Source organism: Staurois parvus, unplaced genomic scaffold (genome assembly GCF_062004578.1).
Source record: "Staurois parvus isolate SC_StPar_1 unplaced genomic scaffold, SC_StPar_1.0 ptg000388l, whole genome shotgun sequence".
Classification (NCBI taxonomy): Eukaryota; Metazoa; Chordata; class Amphibia; order Anura; family Ranidae; genus Staurois; species Staurois parvus.
This window is the reverse complement of record NW_028318184.1, coordinates 1,774,365-1,790,372: the sequence shown is the minus strand read 5'-3', so window position 1 is coordinate 1,790,372 and position 16,008 is coordinate 1,774,365. Positions and strand designations below refer to the sequence as shown.

Below are 16,008 nucleotides of genomic sequence, written 5' to 3'. Positions count from 1 at the left end.
CTGATCCTCTCCTTCTTTCAGTGTCCCCCTCTTAAGACATTGTGCGGAGTCACTCTGCACATGCTCAGTTTGGTATGTATTACTAGGGTTCTTTTTTTTTTCTTAGGAGAGTGCATGTGATTAACAGGGCCAATCAGCACTGTCCAGACAGAGGTCAGGGGTTCTGCATCCTCCTAAAGCAAAATGCAAAACTCCTCCTACAAGCTTTAATCAGTGCTCAGCTGGACACTGATAGAAGTCACAAGACTGCTCTAACTGCTGATGAGCAGTTTATATTTACTAAAATAATTGGATTTCCATGTTTAGTGTACTGTGGGAGACCGTATATAGTGAATGCAGGGTCTGGGGTTTAGTAACACTTTAACGTTGACAATACATTATTTATGTAAACTGCGCAAATCCCCAATCAACTGAAGTCACAAAGCTGCAAGTATATGAGGATATAGTCTCTTAAAAGACCAATTCAAATGGATACTGTGCTAGGTGAACCCTTAAAACTTTGTGAGCACTATAGAAACCTTTGCACCTCTAAAAAGCGATCAAAAATTGAAAATAAAACACTAAATAATTACATACATATGCCCTATGAAGACCCTCACCCCTCTGAAGGGCGATCAAAATTTGAAAAAAATTAATTGAATAAACTGAGTGCAGTAATCATAAATACGTGTAAGAAACCATTATATGTGGTCAAATTAACCTAAAATGTCATGCATTATCCATGAGCCCTATGAAGACCCTCACACCTCTGAAGAGTGATCGAGGTTGAGGATAGGTCAAATCTCAATGTGAAAAAAAAACTCCTCAAATATACATAAAGGTTAGTAGAAATTTTTCAAAAACAGTAACAAAATGTCCATATAGACTTAAACCATAGTCCATAAGTATGAGAAGAATATGACAATAACATGAATGAACATTTTACAAAGCTGCAGTTTTTTTTAATATGGGCTGGAGCCCCCAGACTGCACCGGCTATTTTCTGGAAAAGGTAACCAGCCCATACCACACCATGCCTGGCCTAGGGTCAAATGGCAACCTACGTGAAGATCCAGCATATTCCAAGTCATTAAAGGGTTACTTCACATTTACCAAAAAAAACATGCCCGTGCAGATAAGGTACATAAATGGCCCACATCTATAGCAAGGGTATTATTTCACTTTAGTCAGAGCTGAACACTTTGTTTTTATCTACATAGCTAGTTTTTTTGGTAAAGGTGAACTAGGCCTTTATCCTCACTGGGAAGGTTATACATGGAACCAGCATGTAGAACACAAGTCACCGCAAATATAAGCAATACAGTGAAAGTGTAACTGACCGCCATAACGTCTCCTAAATCTACGTATGAAGACTGAACAAAGACCCCCACTTAACCAAAGGTCCTCTAAACCACAACCTGGGTCGCAGGATACTCGCACCGGCCTTTATCCCCTCAGCTTCTTTTTACTGCATACAATGCAGGGCCACTGAGTAGATTCTCTACTTCCTTCATAACATGCACTGTGAGGGGTCATCATATACTAGAAAAGACTGTAAACCTTGGGGCTCAATCACATAGGCGCTCGTCAAGTAACATCTGTTTACTTTATGTACTAGTTCTGAGCTGTTTGCTGTATGGACTCACCAGCACAGCCAAGTTTGAAAGGTGAACGCACCCGGACGCACAGGAGCTGCACCTGGCCCTTCATACCTGTCAAACTGCGCAAGTCCATACAGCCAATGTGTGGCCATTCACTTTGTATGGGGTGCCTGCACACAGCGCAGCACTGGGGCAGGAAACCTAAGAAATGCCTCTTCTTGCTGTATGGAGCTGAGTGCCCATGTGAATGAGCCCTTAAAGTAAATCTAAGACAAAACTTTCTTTTTTCACTTTAGATAGAGTAAGGGAAGGTTAGAACACCTGTCAGGTTGTTTTTCGGCCATTTGTGTCCCATAGGGAGATTTCCCTTCACTTCCTGTCCCATAGCCAATACCCGAAGTGAGAGAAACTCTCTCAAAGTGATGAAAAAATGGGGTGTCACTAGAACTAGTGCCCCGATAGGGTCACTGTACTTTACACCCCTGTACCCATATAGTTCTGCCCCCACACCCTGATCTGTGAGTCCCACAGGTCACTGTACTATACCCCATGTATCCCCAGAGCTCTCCCCTCACACCCCAATCCCTGAACCCTGACAGGTCACTGTGCTGTTCACACCTGTGTACCCCCACAGGTCTCCTTTCACAACCCCATTCCTGGGCCCTGACAAGCCACTGTACTGTAATCCCCCCAAGCCCCCCTATCCAGAGATCTCAGGCATCTCCTGTTGCTTGGTTACATAGATAAAAAAAGGACAGGCTGATTACATAACAGGACATTACACAGACATCTGGATGGTCTGGGGCAGGCATGTCGCACTCAGATAAAACACTGGCCCCCACAAAGACAATATCTTCAAGGGGGTCACACCGGGAGAACTACAAAAAAAAGGGAAATACGCCGGTTTTGTGGTGAGAATATTGCTGCATATTCCGTGCTCTAAATTGTGGAATGGTATAAGACAAGTTCTATGTGGTGTTGCACCAGCTGCGCCAAATCACATGACAAGTGCTATACTTCAGTGACCGTTCCCGTGCGCCAACATAAGCATGCTTGGATCTGGCGCCCCAACACCCCCACAAGAGCAAGTAATAAAATGGCAGGAATCACTTTTATGATGTTGTCACAGCAAGCGCTAATTAAATAGGCATACAGAATTTGGTTGACTTGGCACATGGAAAATGTGCCAACAATTCCACTAAAAATGATGTATTTCCTTCCATCTGTTAATTGGTCAATATCTCAGAATTGTGACATACTGGGGGGGGGGGGGGGGGGGATTAATTAGTCTTCACTGGAGCACAGCCAATTAGCCTTTACATTTCCATTTTCTAACCTGTGTGGGGAAAAATAAAAGCTGCAAGCTGATTGGTTGCTGTGGGCAATGATAAGAGTTGGGATGAAACATTTTCTATGAATCTCTCTTTATGGAAATCATGAGAGAGAGTCCATTTCTCTAATGGGGATACAGCCAGCAATACAAATATGACAGTGGATCTAACCCCTCACCCCTCACCACTGACAGTTGGCATTCTTGTAAACAACCCCTGACCTGAGGCTGCCCAAAATAGATCTCATGGTCTATGAATACAAGTCCCGTGTCCTGTACTGTATGATCAAGAGAAAAAGGTTTGTCTTTGGTTACATGTTACACACATGTTACACACACCAAACATCGGGGCTGAGTTTGGCTCTAACCAGGCACACTGATCCCCAATGGTGCTCACTGATACTGATAGCACAGACATTACAAATGAGCCCATATTCAAAAAACAAACCTAGCTTGTTGATGTATTTCAGTGTGTTACAAGCAGCACTATTGACACCTGCCTACATCATTGGAAAGGACCCCAAAAGCAGGCTTCTTTAAGCTTTACCTGTGTATTAGGTGCAACACAGATTTCTCTTTGTGTTGGATTTCATATATCCAGGACAGAATACTGAGCTCTGTGATTGTCACTCTGCTAAAAAAAAATTGGAGCCTCGCTGTGGAAAACGGCAGTTGGCAGAAAAATCATTTGAATTTTGTTTCCGGTTGGTATCCTAGCAACCACGGAAACTCAGTCCACAGGCAGCGCAGCCACAGACAGTCAGTGTGCTTCTGCTAGCGATAGTGAACACACTCCTTTTTTTGTGCTCTGTGAGATCTCATTATAACGTGTTATAATGAAGTGGACCAGGCCAAAACTACGTTTCCGATATCATCCATATAAGAACAGACAGGAGGTCACCTGGAATACCATCATAGGGAGACCTTTTGTAGATGATTTGGATAAGCCCACTTTATCACATAGTGGGTTGAAGGTGGAGACACCTCAGCAATTCCCCAAAAATCGGGAAAGCAAACATGGGAACTCTGATGGGAGGAAGAATTCTGGAGAGGGAAAGAGTTCCAAAGAGGAGAGTGCCATGAACAGAGGAAAGAAGCGCAGATCCAACCAATCTGCTGAGGAAGAAAGACCAGCAAAACAGGGACGATGCGGTCATGCACCGAGTTGGGCCAAAACACCATGTGCTGTCATATTGCCCAAGAGGAATAACAAGAGGCCAGCATCAGATCCAATTTTCTCTGCACCTCCAAATAAGAAAAGGAAGATCGCTGCTGATGAGACAAGCAAGAATGATCAACAGCTCGTCGAGGTAGTCAGCGATAGATTTCACCAGGTTGTCAGCGATATAGTCGGCGAGGTAGTCAGCGAGAGAGTCGCTGAAGTTGTCAGCAAGTCAGCCAACGAGGCCGTCGTTGGGGTTGTCAGCGAGCTAGTCGATGAGGCTGTTAGCAAGCCCGTCGATGAGGCTGTCAGACAACCAGTCAACCGGGCAGCCGGTGAGAATGACAACAAGGTAGTCAGGGATGTGCCTGGCACCAAATTAGAAATGCATCCGCCAGCCGACTTTAATCTTGACAGCTTTATCTTTCATAAAATACTTGGTCAAGGTAGTTACGGAAAGGTAAGTAATCAAAGATTTATGAACAGAGGGTTTAATGCACTGCGAGTTAGTGGTTATTATTATTGCCAGTCGGCAAATAGTAGGTCGTAGGTGGAGGTCACACCACTCTATTCCTTACCGCTTCCCATTTACACTACACACACTGAGCTGTGCTGCTCAATGCCAAGCTGAAATCCATGCTTTCCCCATAGGACCAGTTTACACCAGTGTGATACATTAGTTGGCGCTCGGTTACATTGGAATAGAATGCATGTAAATGCAATGTGCTTTAAGAAAGCTACAATACTGGTATTTTACACCACTCATGAAAAAATAGCATGCCAACGCACATCATCTCCAGTGCGTTTACTGTGTTACATGGATGCAACGCGAGTAGAGTGAATCCAGGCTTACACACTAAGTCATGTTTAGTGGTGTACTGTCTGTCGGGGGTGTAATACACAAAAAGATGCAAGACAGAATTACAAATCCTTTGGTATATAAGGAAATAAGCTGACGTACATTTAAACTGTATATAGCAGATTGCATAACGTTTGGCTGCACAGCTTCATAGCCTTTAGCCCCAATTTATGAACGCTGAATACAGACTTCAGAGTGAGCGCTGGCTGTGATTTGCTAAAAGCCTACTGCGGCTTGCTAAAAGCCTATTGAAAGCTATCCCCAATCCCTAACAGTCTAGAAGTTACTGACTAACAGTCAAAACCACTGAAAACTTGCACAAAATCCTGCTGACTCCCCGTTCTATAAACTGTTTTCAAACTAAGACTAACAATCGTAGCCAGGCTGGGGGGGTTGCTGCTGGACCCAGAGGTAACCTTTTCAGAACCCGGAGCTGAATTGCTTCTAATCATTTGTGTCCTGTGTTTTTTAGGTCGCCCTGGCATCCCATCCTGCCACCAACAAGAAACTGGCAGTCAAGGTGGTACAGAAGAGGAAATTACTGCAAGAAGAACCGAAAAGTGTCCTCGTAGAGAGACAGATACTGGAAAAAGTTGGACGGAGTTCCTTTTGTACACACGCCTATGGAACCTTCCAAACAGAAGTAAGTTTCACATTCCTATCAATCACTCACTCATCAAATCACATCCATGTTATCCATTTGGACTCCAAGTCCAGCACAGACCTAGAAATAAATCCCAAAACCAGAAAAAAAGGAGGGATGGTCCAGCTTCAAAGAGGCTAAGACATGAGAGAGTTATGGTGGCTGCCAATGCAGAATTTGGGGAATTCTGGTTCTCCCCAGCCGTCCTGCTCTTACTTTGGCTTTGCTGTCGGAGTCACTGACTTGGATCAGGTATAGTCCTTGAACTTCTCTCATGATAGAGTCACTTCAATAGAACCTGTCACAACATGTTTGCATGTTAATGGCTTCTATATATTGCTTACCCACAGAGGAATGACGTTCACCATACATTGAAAGTTCCTGCCAAGCATCGCGTTAACTTAGTCTTAAAGTGGATGGAAAGCCAATACTGAACATTTCTTGTTTGTTCACACTTGGTCTATTAAATAGATCAAGCAGAGCGTGTTGTTATATCTGTTTAATAAGTGCAGAAAAACACTTGTGATCCTGTCAGAATTCCAGCGCTGTCCTGAGTCATCCTAAGCAGTCTTATCAGCCCCGCTCACTTCTCCTCTGTGAACTACAACACAGCTCCCCGTATGTTATAGAGATGAGGATGGGGAGAGGTGTTCTTAAGGATGGGGAGAGGCATACTTATTGTCCTAGGATGACAATACGGCACCTCCATAGACATAGAGAATAGTAAGTGAGCGTAGTCACCCTAGGACAAGAAGTAGATTAGTGGTAGGATTACAAGGGGAAAATAAAGGAAGACATGCTGAAAAGAAGAACACTAGTACAGCCTCCATAGCTGAGCACTGGTGTAAGCTGAAATAGATGACATTTTTATTCTTGAGTTTGAAGATGCGTTAAACTCCTGAACCGTCTACCATGTCCAGACATCCCTATATTTCTGCATTTCCACCAAAACACAAACTTCACATCCACTTGACCTTTTGGAACCGACTTATTTTTCTCTTTCTTTTACAGGAAAATCTCTTCTTTGTTATGGAATACATGAGAGGAGGAGAACTACGCGACCTGATCAAGTCTTCTGCTCCATTACCAACTAACACCATAAGGTAAGACTTACAAAGATTCCGTCTAAGGCTGCATTCATACCCGCACCATTCAACCTTTTTATTTTGGGCTTTTTTTGCACATTAGTCGTGCAACAGCATAGGGCAGCCTATTCACTTACGTGAGCTGCCTTATGCGTGACAAATGCACCAAAGTAGCTCATGTACTTTTCTTTGTCCGCGAGCCTCACAATTTTGCAATGTACATTTTGGTGCGTTTGGCCACACAACTGCTACCCGCATTTGAAGTGCCATTAAGAATTAATGGCACCACAAGTGTGATTTGCATCTTAGCACATTTTTCATGCATTTCCCAGAACACCAAGGTGTTAATATGGCCTAAGAGAAGGGTGAGGGTTAACAGTCATGATGAAGGATTTGCATATAGTAATTACAGAATGAATCTTAAAGGAGAAGTACAGACAAAGCTCCTTGACCCGTTTTCAGCTGACAGCGGGCTGAAGCCTGCTGTCGGCTGATGTCACTCAGCCGGTCCAGGCTGGGGAAAGATCCCGACTTTAAAATAAGGATCTGCCCCAAAATCTGGAGCGGCACCCAGCTCAACGATCCGTTGAGAGCCTGAGCCAGTTGCTCCCTCCACTCCACATCCCAGTGCTCCATTAAGTTGGCGGGGTGGGGAAGAGCAGAAACGCTGACTGACAGTCACCGCTCTCTGTTCGGAGTGAGCGCTGACTGAGTGAGAACTCCGCAATCAGCTGTCAAGTGATTGTTGAGTGCTCACCCTTAAAACCGGCCATAGACAGATGCTGCATCGGACTGATGCTGCACGCACCTAGATAAGTATGATTTAACAAAAAAATGAATTCCTATTTTGCTCTCTTCATTTAAACTAAAAGATCACCCACACCGACCCACCTCAGTAAGCCTTCATCAGGAAAGAACCTTCACTGCCCCCCATACACATACTCATCTTCCGTTTACCCCCTAGCCTAGCCTTTTTCAGCCGTCAGCAAAGTACTCTGTAATGCAGTTTGTAGACATCAATCTCACATAATCACACACTCCTTCAATCAGATGCAACTAATCCCTACAAGATTCTAAAGCATGCTAACTGTATAGCATAGGGAGCTATTTGTCCAAGCTGATTAATGATCAGTTGCTACTCCTAGTGACTGGTCACCAGCAAATTTAGTAGCACCATTGATCTGCTAACACTCTCCTGCATAGCACGAGCCTAATGTGATATCTGCCAAACACCGGTTATATCCTCTAGTTTATCTTGGCGTGCAAGGCTGTATCTTCAACCCCACACAAGCAATGTTCCAACCCCACAGGTCTTAGCCAATGGTTGTCAGATACCACAGATCAGGTGACTATGATCCAATCCCTGGTTAAGAACCAAAGAAACCCAAGAAAAGAGCAGGGCCTGTCATTATCACAGTAATACATTGCTGCTTATGACATGCAAGGCTTGGAAGAAATCACCTCTTAATCATTTGTTTACTTATGCTGTGAGACGTGCAATAATCGTAGACCTTTTCTCCTTTTTTACAGATTTATTGCTGCAGAACTTCTCTGCGCGCTACAATATCTGCACCGCCAAGGAATAATGCACAGGTAAGTGTCTCCACCATGATCTTCCATATCTTCTAATCTTCATTAAAGTACAACACCACCCAATACTGCTACTTTAGTTGTGGATGGGTGTACAAGGGTTGAATTGCCCATGGCCAGTTCTGTCCCCTGCTGCTGAAGCTTTTGTGACTCTAAGGGCTCGTTCACACTCGACTCTTTTTACCAATGCTTGCCAAACGCCCCTATAGCGTTTGGCAAGCATTGGTCCGGCGTTTGCGGAGCATCTTTTAACGCTCCGCAAATGCCGCATGCGCGGTTTAGCGGAGGTTGCTAAGCTTTGCCGAGCGTTACAAACGCCTATAATGAAGTTTGAATGGTGTTACCGCTCCGCAAACGCCCCGCAACCGTGTCGCCACCGCACCGCAAACGCCGGCCGTGCGTTTGCGGAGCGGCACCGTAGACTAGAATAGGAGGCTTCAACGCCTCCTGACTCGACCAGGGGCGTCCGTTTTTCCGCGACGCTAACGCTCCCGTTAGAACAGCACCATGTGCTGCAATGTGCAGAATTGTCCGAGGCCTCTCTGCCGCCTGCACACAACGCTAGTGTGAACGTAGCCTAAGTAAGGGAGTCTCACTTCCCCATATTACATACATTTGCAATTGTAGATGTCCTGTTCTAACACTGTGCCATGTCCCATTCAGCAGCTGAGCAAAACCAGCCACAGGTGCAAAATTTGCTCTGGGTCCCATCAATCCCCGTAAACCAGCAGAAGAAACAATATTGAGGTGCACTCCGTCAATCTGAAATGAGTCTATGGCTTTATTAAAGACACGTGGATAGAAACACTCCCCAGGCTGCCTAATTCTAACACTTATCACCCTCTAGTGGGACGTAATCATGCCCCCACTAGAAGGGCAAAAGGTGACGCAGGAAGAAAGCCTGCGGAGTGTTTCTGATCCCTTCTTTTCAATAAAGATGTTGAAGCATTGCAGAATGACCAACTGTGATTTGATATGGTTTCTTACACTGCAGTAAGCTGACAGCCAAGGTCATGAGGTTCCTCTTACCATTCGTAAAGCAGTGCAGAAAGTTAGAAGGGGATCTAACCCGCTGGCACCCCTTGAAAGCTGAACTATTAGTATTGGTTGAATTACGGTTTTAAACATTTGATCTGTAAATCTAACTCTCTCCTTTTTTTTTTTTTTTTACAGAGACTTGAAACCCGAGAATATACTGCTCGACAGCTCCGGCCATGTCAAAATTGCAGACTTTGGCCTTTCAGAAGCCGACGTGTTTGGATCCGACAAAGTATTTACTTGTGCCGGTACTCCAATCTATATGGCCCCAGAAGTAAGTATAACACCACCCTTGTTTTTCCCCTCTACTGCTCCCATCTTTATCTTATAATATCTATGAACCTAACAAGAATTTTGGAGATAAAGGAGCAGAGCCACAATGATGGTGACTCAAAAAACCTAAAAAACAACAGGAGGCCCACTGTGACCTGTCATTCCCACCAACCATTGTTAACTATTATTACTGCTCTGTGCAGCTCATCGTGTGCTTTATTTTATAGTTAATCTTACTCTCTGTTTTATCAGGTTCTACAAGGAAAACCCTGTGATGCTATGTCTGACTATTGGTCACTGGGTGTCATCTTATTCGAAATGGCCACAGGAGCACATCCAGGTGAAGCCAGATTCAGGAGACACTTCTATCCGAGGGACATGGATCCTGAACTTCAAGATGTCATTGAAAGAGTAAGTATACTCTACAATTAGAATTATGCAAAAGCTATAGATCCTTAGTGTAGTGTTCTTTATGAGAGAAGCTTGCAAAACGTTCTCTAGTATCCAGTACATCACCAGGTGTAAGAAAGCACACAGGGGGCATCCGACTTCTGGAAGTGTTATATACACACGGTATAGCAAGATATTCACCACACAGGGAGTCAGAATAATAGAGGAACTATCCATGAGCTTTTGGATGAACTCATTCACTGGTTCAGAAATGTTCACTTTGATCCTTCCAACAGACATATATATCTTCAGTGAAAACTACACCAAGGAATTAAAATATGACATTCTGAGGTGTTTTTTTTCTATTTTTAAGAAATAGCCGACACTAAACTGGCTGATTGATCAGTTTCTGTTAGTGACAATCTACCGTATGCTAAATTTCATTTCTTTTTCTTTATAGCTTCTTGAAATAAATCCGAGCGATCGCCGGCAGGCAGTGAAACAACTGCGAAAACATCCCTTCTTCAGTACCATTTACTGGAAGAAGCTGGAGAAAGGAAAGGCCACCTCACCATTGAAGATGCGAGAAGAAAGTCTGCGCTCACAAATCGACACAAATCAGCAAATTGATGTGAAGGAACTGATTCCCTACACAGGAAATACAGAAAATAAAATTGCAGAAGAGCAACAGAGATTGTTCGATGGCTTCAGCTTCAAAAGCACAAAATGGAGAAGGATGGTGGAGAGGAAATGAAAGAATGAGGGCTCATTCGCACCATCTGCATTGAGCCACGTTCTTTTGGACAGATCACCACAAGGTTAGACCATACTTCTCTTGTGGGTCACAGGAATGACCTAACTTTTGCTTTCCTGGGGCAAAGAGTCAGCTTATAGCAGGCTATTACAGTGTATAGCAGGCAGATCACCACCTTTGTGCATCATTCATCATGATTGACATGGATCGACAGTGCTGGACAACATGAATGAAACTGAATTCACATCAAGATAAAAAAACTGCCGGAAGATCAGAGGACAGTTGGTTTACCACGGATCAACACCTTTATGCGTCATTCATCATGAGTGGATCAACATTCCTAGATGATAGGAATGACGTTGGATTTATACAATGGAACATAACCTCATCCATTCTGGGTGAGAGGATTAGAAGGAGCAGTGGTTTGCCATGTCGGCAGATCACCGCCTATGTGCGTCATTCATCGTGATTTATATGGATCAACATTGCCGGAAGACATGAATGACGTTGGATTTATACAATGGAACACAACCTCATCCTTTTTGGGTGAGAGGATTAGAAGGAGCAGTGGTTTGCCATGTCGGCAGATCACCATCTATGTGCATCATTCATCGTGATTGATATAGATCAACATTGCTAGACGACATGAATGATGTTGGATTTATACAATGGAACATAACCTCATCCTTTTTGGGTGAGAGGATTAGAAGGAGCAGTGGTTTGCCATGTCGGCAGATCACCGCCTATGTGCGTCAATCATCGTGACTGATATGGATCAACATTGCTGGACAACATGAATGACGTTGGATTTATACAATGGAACATAACCTCATCCTTTTTGGGTGAGAGGATTAGAAGGAGCAGTGGTTTGCCATGTCGGCAGATCACCGCCTATGTGCGTCATTCATCGTGATTGATATGGATGAACATTGCCGGACAACATGAATTACATTGGATTTAAACAATGGAACATAACCTCATCCGTTTTGGGTGAGATTAGAAGGAGCAGTGGTTTGCCATGTCGGCAGATCACCACCTATGTGCATCATTCATCGTGACTGATATAGATCAACATTGCTAGACGACATGAATGATGTTGGATTTATACAATGGAACATAACCTCATCCTTTTTGGGTGAGATTAGAAGGAGCAGTGGTTTGCCATGTCGGCAGATCACCGCCTATGTGCGTCATTGATCGTGACTGATATGGATCAACATTGCTGGACAACATGAATGACGTTGATTATTACAATGGAACATAACCTCATCCTTTTTGGGTGAGAGGATTAGAAGGAGCAGTGGTTTGCCATGTCGGCAGATCACCGCCTATGTGCGTCATTCATTGTGATTGATATGGATCAACATTGCTTGACGACATGAATGACGTTGGATTTATACAATGGAACATAACCTCATCCTTTTTGGGTGAGAGGATTAGAAAGAGCAGTGGTTTGCCATGTCGGCAGATCACCGCCTATGTGCGTCATTCATCGTGATTGATATGGATCAACATTGCCGGACGACATGAATGACATTGTATTAATACAATGGAACATAACCTCATCCTTTTTGGGTGAGAGGATTAAAAGGAGCAGTGGTTTGCCATGTCGGCAGATCACCACCTATGTGAATCATTCATCGTGATTGACATGGATCAAAGAAAAAAGATTAACAGTAAGAATATTGTTCTTACTTGGGTGATAAGTGAGAAGACTATCAAGTTTTTAGATATGGAGATTATGCAGGAACAGGATCCTCTACTAACAAAAACATTCTTCAAGACGGTAGATCGCAATGGTTATATACCCCTGAACAGTTGTCATCACACCTCCTGGCTTATGAATGTCCCTAAAGGACAATTTGTCAGACTAAGGAGAAATTGTACTAGAAAGGAGGATTATCGGGATCAAGCAAAGATGACTTATACAATGGAACATAACCCCATCCCTTTTCAATGAGAGGATTGGAAGGAGCAGTGGTTTGCCATGTCGGCAGATCACCACTTATGTAATATTCATCGGGAATGACATGACACATTGCTGGACGACATGAATGACGGCTATATACTGTAGATCAGTGGTGGGCAACCTTTTTTTTCAACTGAGCCAAATCTCGCCAAAACCACAATTGAAATTTATTTTGAGAGCCACATTTTTAAAACTGAAAATACATCTCCCATATAGTAATTCATCCCCCATAGTAATTCATCCCCCATATAGTAATTCATCCCCCATATAGTAATTAATCCCCCATATAGTAATTCATCCCCCATAGTAATTCATCCCCCATATAGTAATTCATCCCCCCCATAGTAATTCATCCCCCATATAGTAATTCATCCCCCATATAGTAATTCATCCCCCATATAGTAATTCATCCCCCATATAGTAAGTCCCCCATAGTAATTCATTCCCCATATAGTAATTCATCCCCCATATAGTAAGTCCCCCATATAGTAATTCATTCCCCATATAGTAAGTCCCCCATATAGTAAGTCCCCCATATAGTAAGTCCCCCATATAGTAATTCATTCCCCATATAGTAAGTCCCCCATATAGTAATTCATCCCCCATATAGTAAGTCCCCCATATAGTAATTCATTCCCCATATAGTAAGTCCCCCATATAGTAATTCATCCCCCATATAGTAAGTCCCCCATATAGTAATTCATTCCCCATATAGTAATTCATTCCCCATATAGTAAGTCCCCCATATAGTAATTCATCTACCATATAGTAAGTCCCCCATATAGTAAGTCCCCCATATAGTAATTCATTCCCCATATAGTAAGTCCCCCATATAGTAATTCATTCCCCATATAGTAAGTCCTCCATATAGTAATTCATTCCCCATATAGTAAGTCCTCCATATAGTAATTCATTCCCCATATAGTAAGTCCCCCATATAGTAATTCATTCCCCATATAGTAAGTCCTCCATATAGTAATTCATTCCCCATATAGTAAGTCCTCCATATAGTAATTCATTCCCCATATAGTAAGTCCCCCCTGTGTCAATTCACTTACCTTTGCTCCGCGCGTTCCTCTCGTATTCCCGCGCCGTTCTGGTCTTCAGGGAGGACTGTGAGAGGAGAAGAGTTCGTCACGCTGCCCCGCCTACATCCTGACAGCTGCAGAGTCCTGACGCCCGAGAGGAGGGAGGGGGGCGGCCATCCGAGAGGAGGGGAGGGGAGAGGGGGAGAGGAGGAGAGGAGGGGAGGGGGGGGGGGGCGGCCGGCCGCCCGCCCGCCCGAGAGGAGGGAGGGGAGCGGGCGCCCGGCACACAGGAGAGCCGCATTTAAGTTTGTAAAGAGCCGCATGTGGCTCGCGAGCCGCGGCTTGCCGACCACTGCTGTAGATGCATGAGTCCAGTGCTATCTTCAACTGGGCTGATCCTTTGCTAGTCTTCAGATCCCCAGTGCTGCCCTTTTTTTTTTTTTTTAAATAATATTTTTATTGGGGTTTCAAACAACAATACAGTAGATGCAACAGTGTACTCAGAGTCAGAGAAGTGGTCTAAACTTACAAAAGAATAGGTAAAAAAAAAAATGTAATCAAGCTCAATGAGCATATTACAGGTTTCAAAGTAATAAACAAGATGATAACTAAGGGGGGGAGGCTAGAACCAGTGGGGCCTTCCAAGCCATATCCGCTAAAGCCAGAAGAATGACAGAGGTCCCCAGGGTGGTCGCTGCCTCTGTGGGATCCTTGTCAGACACAGGAGTAGCAAGAAGTGGCCTAGAATAATGAAGAGATGGAGACATGTGCAACCCACGCCTAATAAGGCATCTTTACTATAACCATACCAAACCATAATTAGTAGTCAAGGGAAAGGGGGAAAAGAAAGGGGGGGGGGGGTTTAAGTATAGGCCCAAACGGAAGAACTGGAGATTCCTCCCCTGCATGGGGACGCTCAAACAAAGGAGAGCTCCCCACGGAGGAAGGGATCCCGGCACAGAAAGCACAAAACAGGAAGAACGCATGTTGTTACCTATTTGCAGAGCCATTATGCAATCCTGTAATAAAGAATTGGTTATATGGAGACCCATCATGTGACTGACACCCATTAAAAACATCCTTGAGATATACAATACAGTAAAATCAAAAGAGTTATGAGGAATGTGGATAGGGATAACCATATGGCCTATTGGAGGTACGTGCTCTGCTCCAGAGGGGGAAGAGACCTTGATATTAAGAGGCCCCATTTTTTCTGGAACCGCAACGTCAAGGCTTTTAGTGACAAGTCTAAGTCAAGTTTTTCTCTACGAAGAAGATGTAATAGATCTTGCTTGACCTCAGGAACTGAAGGCGGAGCGGAGGATAGCCATTTTCTGAGAATGATCCGTCGCGCAATCATGAAGCAGGTGGCTAGCCAAGCCTTATTGCGTTGTATAGCTAGTAATTGAGGTCTGGACTGCTCCAGGCGTGTAGAGGGGAAATTGCCAAATAGGAGCAGAAAGGGACCTTGTGTCGGGCAATAACCCGTGACAGAAGCAGCGAATGTCTCCAGTTGTTTCTAAAATTCCAAGATGAATGGACAATACCACAACTTGTCTAGCAATGTGGGTCGTGGAGATTTGTACAGGGGGCAGCTATTTTGAATCTGGAGAGGTGGAGATGGTAGAGGAGGAATACAGGGACTTAGACAGGCATAGATTCAGTGGTTTATAAATGTTCGAGATCTTAAATGTTTTCCGCTTCAGCAATATATCCACCATAGACGTTTGGAATCTTCTTGGTCTATTCCGGCATGTGCTTGAGATATGATCTATGCCTTGCTGAACCATTAAGAAGTGATGGGGCGGGAGTTGGTAGCACTCACTAATACGAGAGAAGGGGAGGGCAGAGCCTGAGATAGTGTCAAATAACTGCGCAAAAAGCTTCAAACCTTGTTGAGCCCAAGTAGCATAGGCGTCATGAAATTGAGGCAAGGGGAAGGATGGGTTACCATGGATCGGTAGATAACAGGAAGTCCAAGGGGACAAACCCAGCCTGAGTCTCACTTCCTTCCAGGCTACGGCTGCTCAGCCCATACAGTGCATTGGCAGGATGGCGAGCTGCTTGCACAGTCAGCGATTGCCTGCACTGTATGTGATGGGGTTGGCGCGATGATGTCATTGCGCCGGGTACTCGTATGTGGGCGTTTCTGCATGTGGGCAGACCCGCCTGGAGACGGATAGAGGAGCGGTGTTTCGGTTCCTAAGACCATCGGAAATATGTGTTTTCCAATGGTCTTAGGCGAACCGTGTGAAAGGTTTGTTCGACCCCCAAAGGGGTCGCGATTCACAGGTTGAGAACCGCTGCT

The 16,008-nt window shown here is 44.2% G+C and overlaps 1 pseudogene; it reads left to right on the top strand.

Moving 5' to 3' along the window:
- Positions 1–3,745: 3,745 nt before the first annotated feature.
- Positions 3,746–10,737, top strand: LOC149455778 (putative serine/threonine-protein kinase DDB_G0277449; annotated as a pseudogene).
- Positions 10,738–16,008: the final 5,271 nt, after the last annotated feature.